General features: G+C 32.0%; 1 pseudogene; it reads right to left on the reverse strand.

The window, feature by feature from the left end:
• Nucleotides 1-5,171: 5,171 nt before the first annotated feature.
• On the reverse strand, nucleotides 5,172-8,583 carry LOC145805743 (uncharacterized; annotated as a pseudogene).
• Between the last annotated feature and the right edge of the window lie 296 nt (nucleotides 8,584-8,879).

The following is an 8,879-nucleotide window of genomic DNA, read 5'->3' on the forward strand; positions in this document are numbered from 1 at the left end:
CCTTTACATTCAAGTGACAAACTAAAATTTCTATAGATTATGGGTTAGTTTTCATGAGCGTCATAGATTAACCATGGTATGGGTGCGCATGCAATATGCTGTGGAGTGCACGTTTTATTGAATTAATTTGTGTAAGTTGAATGCGTGATCAGTTTATGGTAACAATATATGGTGATTTCACCATATATATTTAAAAAATTAGGGTTGAATTTTAGAGAACTTGACAAATCCATAATATCTACTACGGATTTGTCAAGTTCGCTAAAATTCAACCCTAATTTTTTATATTACTGATCAAATCATATATCATTCACCCCTCCAAAAAAAAAAAAAATTAATAATAAAATAAGATGATTTGATAATCATAATTTTTTATTTTCTTATGTTTTGTTAGTGAATAATGTATATATATTATTTTCACTATATATGTATATATACTAGCATATACCTGTGCTTGAAGACACTGTGTAAATAATGTTAGGATTATAATGTAATTGTAATCCCAATATTATTTAAATTTATTTTTTAATTATACAAATTCACAAATTTATTATAAAATTTTAGAGTTCTCACAAAGCTCCTTACAAAAATTCACTTTTACTTATATAATATATAGCTAGCACTACTACAAAAACAGATAAAGATCACACTTTTTTTGTGTGATATTTGTTATTTAATCGCACCTTTTTAGTTTTATTAAAGTGTGATATTTGGGAGTGTGATTAAAATGGGTCATTTTTAATCACACATTTTAAGTGTGATTAATAACATTTAGATCACACCTTTTAAGTGTGATTGAAAACATTTATATCACACATTTTAAGTGTGATTAATAACATTTAGATCACATCTTTTAAGTGTGATTAATAACTAATAAAACCTGTGATAATAAACATTTAGATCACAGATTTTAAGTGTGATTAATATCTAATAAAACGCGTGATTAATAATCAGATAAGATCACATGTCATATGTATTTGAAGAATGTAATACACACTATATACTATATTTGGAATCACAACCATATATTGAATGGAATAACGTCATATATTTCATAAATGAAAGTTAAATGTTCGAAAAGTATATACAAAGGAATTAGAAAAAAGTTTTAAACTGTGCTTACATATATTAAAAAATAAAAAAAAAAACTTGAAAAAACTAAGTTGAATTCTTTGACCATATTTTGCATTTCTCCAAAAAATTTCTGACCTGAAAAATAAAAACACAAATTAATTCAGAAACCGCTAGAAGCATATGAATAAACTTAATATTTTTGTAGAGACTTACAAAAGACAAAATCGAACATTTTCTCATTACACTGACTCTTCATCTCCTGCATCAATAGAAAATGAATAACAACTTTGATTATTACTAATATAAAATGTTTGGATTACCATATATAAATATGACATATACATAGAATCAATAAATCCAAAATGAAAATCTTCAAGGTATGAGCAGATATTTTAAAGTCATAAAACCAAATATACATAGAATCAACAAATCTAAAATGAAATATTGAAGTGATTATATGTTCTTTACCAACTAAAGAAATTGTTGATTAGTAATTTAAAGAACGAAAGTTATATCATACTTACATTGGATTTCAACGCATATTCTATAGTACGAAATTAATGCATTCAACTCGCACTTCATCAAGTTCGGTTTCCGTGTAAGTCTTTTTTCCATTGAACTGCAAGAGGTTATTTACAAACAATTAGATAATGAAGAAGATGTACAAGTATCATGAATATAATAGTAATAAAAGTTTAGAATTTATCTCACATTTTGTTTTCTTAGGATACTTTGATCTCTAATGAGGTGTTTCATATACCGCATTACATAAAACCTGCATTCCATGTTTGTAGGTTGTTGTGGGGACTACATAAAAGCATTTTTATTATTATTAGAAACTATATATAAAGTGTTATGATCAAGCTGAACAATCATTAGCATAATATAAGTATAATAAAATTAGAGAAAATGATATTGATTACCTGAACTACTTTCCAAACTGGATTGGTCCTCCTCCTCTTTTGGGCAGTTTCATAAATTTTCAAAGCACTTTACAAAAGAAATTCCAAATGTCAAAATATTTTTAGAGTAACTCAAATTGCTTAAAAATATACGAACTAGCCAAACTTACATGTTTATTACAATTTCAAAGCTTGTGTTTATTTTAGAATTAATCGGATCAAGTAAGTACACAATCATCAATGTTAGATCAATGACTAACAATATCCAATGGTACCTACAATTAAACAAGTCACAAGTATAAGCTTAATAAGTTTATTATCATTTGAACACATGAAATAAATAGTTTTAGATAATTACCCAATTATAAGGAATTAAAACCAATTGTTCTAGCATAGCCTCCTCTAATCTTCTTGCAAGCAACACTGATTTTGATTTCTCCCCAGCCATAGTTTTTCCACTAACGACACAAGGGTTAACAAATACAAATTGTTTCCTTCAATTGGAAGCCTTCAACCCTTGATGGAGATGACTAATAAAATAAACAAATTTTAATTAAATTCGTAATTCATAAAATCTGCAGAAATAACTATTGATGTAACAAATTTTCCTTACCTTATGTATAACATGATACATGAAACAGATAATTCTTTTACATGACATATGTACTCCATGTCTACTCTTTGAAGTTGGATATTGATCTCCTCCCCAAATATGTCTTTCTCTAGTGGAATGTCTATGGCTTCATCATACTTGATATGCTCAACTAATGAAACAAAAGATTGAATGGACTCTTGATATTTTCCACATTCAACATTAATTGAAGCTCCCTAAGTTTAAAATTTTCAAAATAAACAAATATAAGTCAACTTTAACTTTAATAAATTGTAATAAAGTTTCTAAGTTTGAGTATTTTACCTCATCACCGACCAATACAAGATTTTTGGGCCAAGCAACAAAAAATCCCACTGCTTCTCCAACAATAAGCATCTCATCTGGGATAGGTATAGGAAGAGGGGCATCTTTTTGAACAACAACTTCAACAGACACACGTACATTGGATTCTCCTAATGGCACCGTATGAATGGCTTCATTGTGTTCAATTCTCTCATACACCGCACCATAAGCAACAATATTTTCAATGGAACCTATCACGAGTTTACATGGTTTGCCCTATAACACAAAGTTAAAAATGTAACTTCTAATAATATCACTAACGATATTAGAAATTATAACATCAATAGATAAAAACTACACACCTTTCTCTTATTTTGTTTAGGAACTTGAGGTGGAATGTCGTCCTTAGTTCTCACCATATTTTCTGCTAATAAAGAATCATGCTGAAAATTGCCTCTACCACCACTTTTCAATGTGTTTGAACATTTGCTCTATAACAAACACACAGATAACAACAAAAGCACTAATAAAATTACTAACAGTATTAGAAAATATAACAACTTTAGGTGTTCTAAATGCTACACACCTTTATAATCTTTTGGGTAAGAGTTTGGGGTGGAATGTCATTCTTAGTTCTCACTCTGTTTTCTGTTAAGAGAAAATCAGGCTGAAAATTTCCTTCATAACCACTTCTCAAGATGTTTGAACTAACATGTTTAGATTCTGGTGTATATGGTATTTATTGTTCCACTGCACTAAGCCTAGCTTGCAATTGTACCACCACTGCCTCAAGATCATTAAACTTCTTTTCCTAATGTGACTGATTCCCACATCTAGGCAAGTGAAAGTAGGTGCTAGGTGTGACAGAATTTCCCACACCCCTTACTCGACTAGAAGATTCAGGAGGACCCAATGCCATAGTAAGAATGTCATTGTATCCTTCAATCTTTAAACTCCCATCACTTTTTTGTTTGGTCAACTCATCCTACAATATTACATTACTATATAAGAAAGATGAACAGTTAAGATAAATATAAAATAAATGCAATCAGTACACACAATATCTTACAATTCTCGCAGCTTGTTCCATAATTGTCTTGTCATCATATTCTCTATTTTTATTTTGACGAGCCTTTTTCCATAGAACGCTTCTGTCCAAATCTTCAGTAGATCCGATCATACGTTTCTGTCAATTAAACATACATCAATTTTTCAAAATAATGATATCAAAATTGTTATTAAATAATAAAATTTATAACCACTTACATAGTCTTCTTGAAAGCGAGCATAGCCGTTTTGACTAATTCTATGGTTATACTTATTTTGACTTCGTCTCCATTTCTGAACCTGGCTCAAAATCTTTGAAAATGTAACACACAAAATTAATCCAAATGTATAGCATTTAATAATTTTTTTAGGTAAATAAGTCATAAAATAAAACATAAAATTTACAAGATTACAAGGGGCATGCCACTGTTATTACAGAACTATACGAAGTTTGATGGGTCTAGCATTTAATACTGACATTTTAAATAACTAAAGTTTGATTATTTTTACCTCAAACTCTTCTGATAGTCGCCCTACAAGAAATGAGTCCCAACATCTTTGTTCAATGAATCCATAAATTGCTGGTGGGTTTGATATGATCTCAAGATTGGACTTGTTTTCACATATGTACTTGGTAAGTTCTTTCTTGAATGTCCTCCATTTTGAACAAATTGAAGGTAACACATTTTTCTTACTTCTTTCATCCACTTTGTATGTTAACTGAGTAGTCAAAAAATATAATGTTATAAAATTCTAATTTTGATTGCACTTAAATACATGTTTAAGTGTCTTACTTACCTCCACACAACTCCATAATTTTTCTTTCAGTTCAGCTGGCACCTCAAACCAGTCTTTATAGCATATCAGAATCATTGTGCGAGCCAACACCCCAAGATAGCTTGAACATTTGATTGAATTATATCCAATCAATTGACCATTCTCGTTATAGTCAATGGCTTTTCGTACACTAGAACTCCTATCCTTTATGACATTTGATAATGTTGTCGAACCTCTGCCTTTTCTTTTATTAAATGTTGGTTCTGTTGCTGGTAACCATGCATCCTCTCCATCAGTAGGCAGGACATAAGAAGTATCCATCCTGTGAATAAAATAAAATAAAAATTTAAGAAAAAAATGTCAAATAGTTAGACAATTAAATATAAAGACATGAAGAAAATGAATATAAGTCAAACATTTTAACATGAAAATACAATACTTAGACATACATTCTTGCAAAGACATTTTTTTTTTCATCATGGATTATCGAGCCAAGTTCCCTCACAATCTCCTCGCATGTAAGATGACATAGAATCATCAACCACATCTAATGATTCAACTTCTGGCAAAACTTTTGTAAAGCCATGATGCTCTATACAAAAATCATTGAACTCATCATCCTTTTCACAAGAATATTGTTTTTAAGGAGGTTCTAGCACAACTGACCATCTCGAATCAAGTTGATCTTGTATATAAAAAACTTGCTTAGCTTGGGAAGCCAAAATGAAGGGATCGTCTTTATGGCCTATCCTCCCAAACTCAACTAATGTGAAACCCAACTCATCCACTCTAATTCCCTTTGTGTTGTCAACCCAATCATACTTAAATACCGGAATCTTGAACATATTGTAGTCAAGTTGCCATATCTCAATAATAACTTCATAGTAACTCATATCAGTAAACACTGGGTTCTTATCCTTGTAACGTATCACATGCATTGTTGTTGCCATTAAACTAACTCCACTATTTTGGCTAACTCGTGAGTTATCCCGATCTTTTGTGTGATAACGGCAATCATTGATGATATAGCCAGGGAATTTTATAACATCCAATCGAGGTCCTTGTGCTATCCACTTCAGGTTATTTGAGATATTATTTTGGCCACTTAATTCCTTTGAGACCTGTATATGGTTGAATAGTTAGGTAACTTTTTCTTAATAATATTTGCTATTAGAAAAGGTTAAATATTGAATTACCCCAATACCTTTTCACGAAGCCAATACATAAATGTTTTATTATGCTCAATTTGTAGCCATTTTTGACTTTGTGATTGACGATGATATTTTAGCTTCAACCAAGCTATATGCTCCCTATCAAATCATCAATAAAGCAATATATTATGAGATAAATCTCTAACTTGTGAGAATGCAGTTATACAAAAATGTACATGAAATATTCTTACTCAACGTATGGTTGAATGTCACTTGTATTTTCTAACATATAACGATGTGCTTGCTCCCATTCATTACGATCAACAGTAACAACATAACCACTTGATAAAGGCCTTCCAATTTCTATATCATCATCAACTGTCATGTTCCTATTAGAAAGAATCCCGATTGCATCCACTCCAGATAAGTACTCTGCACAAAACTCAACAGCTTTTTCTACAATGTAACTTTCAGCAATGCAACCTTCAGGACAATTATGATTACGAACATAACCCTTTAAGATCTTCATGAACCTCTCAAATTGGTACATCCATCTAAAGTGAACTGGTCCACAAAGTCGAACTTCTCTAACAAGATGCGCTGTCAAATGCACCATGATATCAAAGAACGAAGGTGGCAAGTACTTTTCAAGTAAACACAATGTGACCACAAGCTCTTTTTGAATCTCATCTAATTTTACCACATCCACCGCTTTGCTACAAATAGCATTAAAAAAGAAACATAACCTGATAATGGAATGTCTCACATGCTTAGGTAACACAGATCGTATTGCCACAGGTAGTAACTGTTGCATCAATACATGACAATCATGTGATTTTAGACCATAAAGTTTCAAATCTTGCATTGATACACGACTTCCCAAATTTGAAGAGTATCCTTCTGGAACCTTCAATTCCAATAATGTTGTACATACTCTTCTTTTCTCCTCCTTAGACAATGTGTAACATGCTGGAGACAAGTATGTTCGCTTCTCCCCAATTTGTGGTGCCAATTCTTCACGCAAACCCATTTCTACAAGATCAAGGCGGGAATTAATTCCATCATTTGTTTTTTCTGTAATATTAAGTAATGTACCAATGAGGCTCTCACACACATTCTTCTCAATATGCATAACATCCAAATTATGTCGAACATGTAAGTACTTCCAATATTCAAGATCAAAGAATAATGATTTCTTCTTCCAACATTTTGTACCACCAACATGTAATGATTTTTTATTTTTCTTTCTCCATATGGTTACAAGCCCTTCAACCTTATTTAATATCTCCTCCCCAGTTAATGGTATTGGGGCTAATCCAAACTCTTGCTCACCATTAAAAGCCTTTTTTTTGCCTCCGATATGGATGATAGCGTGGAAGAAATTTTCTGTGGCCAACATATGTGTTCTTCTTACCATATTTTAATCTGTGAGAACATGTTCCTTCACTACAAATTGGACATGCATAATATCCCTTTACAGTACAACCGCTCAAATTACCTAATGTTAGAAAGTCATTAATTGTCCACAACAATATAGCCTTCAGCCTGAAGTGTTCTTCTTTATAAGCGTCATAAGCTTCAACACCTACCTCCCACAACATTTTCAAATCATCAATTAGTGGTGCCAAGTAAACATCAATGTCATTACCAGGTTGTTATGGACCTGATATTAACAATGATAACATCATAAATTTCCTCTTCATACATAACCACGGTGGAAGATTGTAGGTAATCATTATAACTGGCCAACAACTATACCTACTACTAAGGGAACTGTGTGGATTTATTCCATCTGCAAAAATAGCTAATCAAAGGTTTCTTGGCTCTGCAGCAAAATCTGGCAACTTGTGGTCTACTAACTTCCAAGATGGAGAATCCGCTAGGTGACACATTGTGCCATCATAATCTCTTTCATGAGCATGCCATGTCAAATCCTTCGCTATTTTTGCTGATTGGAACATCCTTCGAAACCTTGGGATAGGTGGAAAATACCATAAAACTTTTGCAGGCACATCCTTTCTTATTTCAGTGGAATTCTTCTTCAACTTCCATCTGGATGTACCACATGTAGGACATGAAGTTGTATCTTTGTACTCCTTTCTATAGAGTATGCAATCATATGGACATGTATTTTCTCATATCCCATTCCCAATGCAGCAAACATCTTCCCAGCCTCATACATGGATGATGGCATTTCATTGTTCAATGGCAGCATATCACCTAACAACGTCAGTAGGTCTGAAAACCCAGTGTGAGATAGGCTATTCATAGTTTTGAAGTTATATAGTTTAACCAATGCAGATAACTTGGTAAACTTTGTTCAACCCGGATACAATGGTTTTTCGGCATCTTCAAGTAATTTCTTAAACACTTCAGGATTAGCCGTGCAATGATCGTATGCATCTTGAACCATTTCTATTGTTTCAGCTACATTGTCTGTGGGAGACGGGTCAAATTGTTGTTGGGAAAAATCTTGTTCATTTAAACATGGTGATGTCCCACTAGTGACTGCTTCTCTATGCCATATCTATGTGGTATAACTTTGGTCAACACCATTGAAAAAGAGATGATTTCTAATCTCTCGAATAGGTTGGCTTCTCAAGTTTCCACAGACTCTACAAGGACAACGTATGGATTGAAGATCACTTGCACAGATCATAGCAAAATTAAGAAATTGCTCAACTCCATTCTCATAGTCTTTTGATCTTCTATCCTTGAACATCCAAGATTTGTCCATTTTAAATGTATTTTTGAATACCTATACCAACAAAGAAATTAGAATATAAAATAATAAACTAGAGGCTACACAGCTGATAACATCAAAGGAATGTCATTGAGAAGGCACAATTTCTTTGATAGAACATTAAATGCCTCAAGCAAACTTGCAACAAAGAAATAAATAAATAAAATACAAGATCTTATAACAAATAATTTATCCGATCTATGAATAATTGCAAAGTCAAAAAAAGAAAAAATAATAATTCCATAAAGTCTAAACAATGGTGGGATAGGGTGAAGCTCAAGATGAAGGAG

The sequence above is a fragment of the Camellia sinensis genome, chromosome 13 (assembly GCF_055761805.1).
Source record: "Camellia sinensis isolate YWXY chromosome 13, ASM5576180v1, whole genome shotgun sequence".
NCBI lineage: Eukaryota > Viridiplantae > Streptophyta > Magnoliopsida > Ericales > Theaceae > Camellia > Camellia sinensis.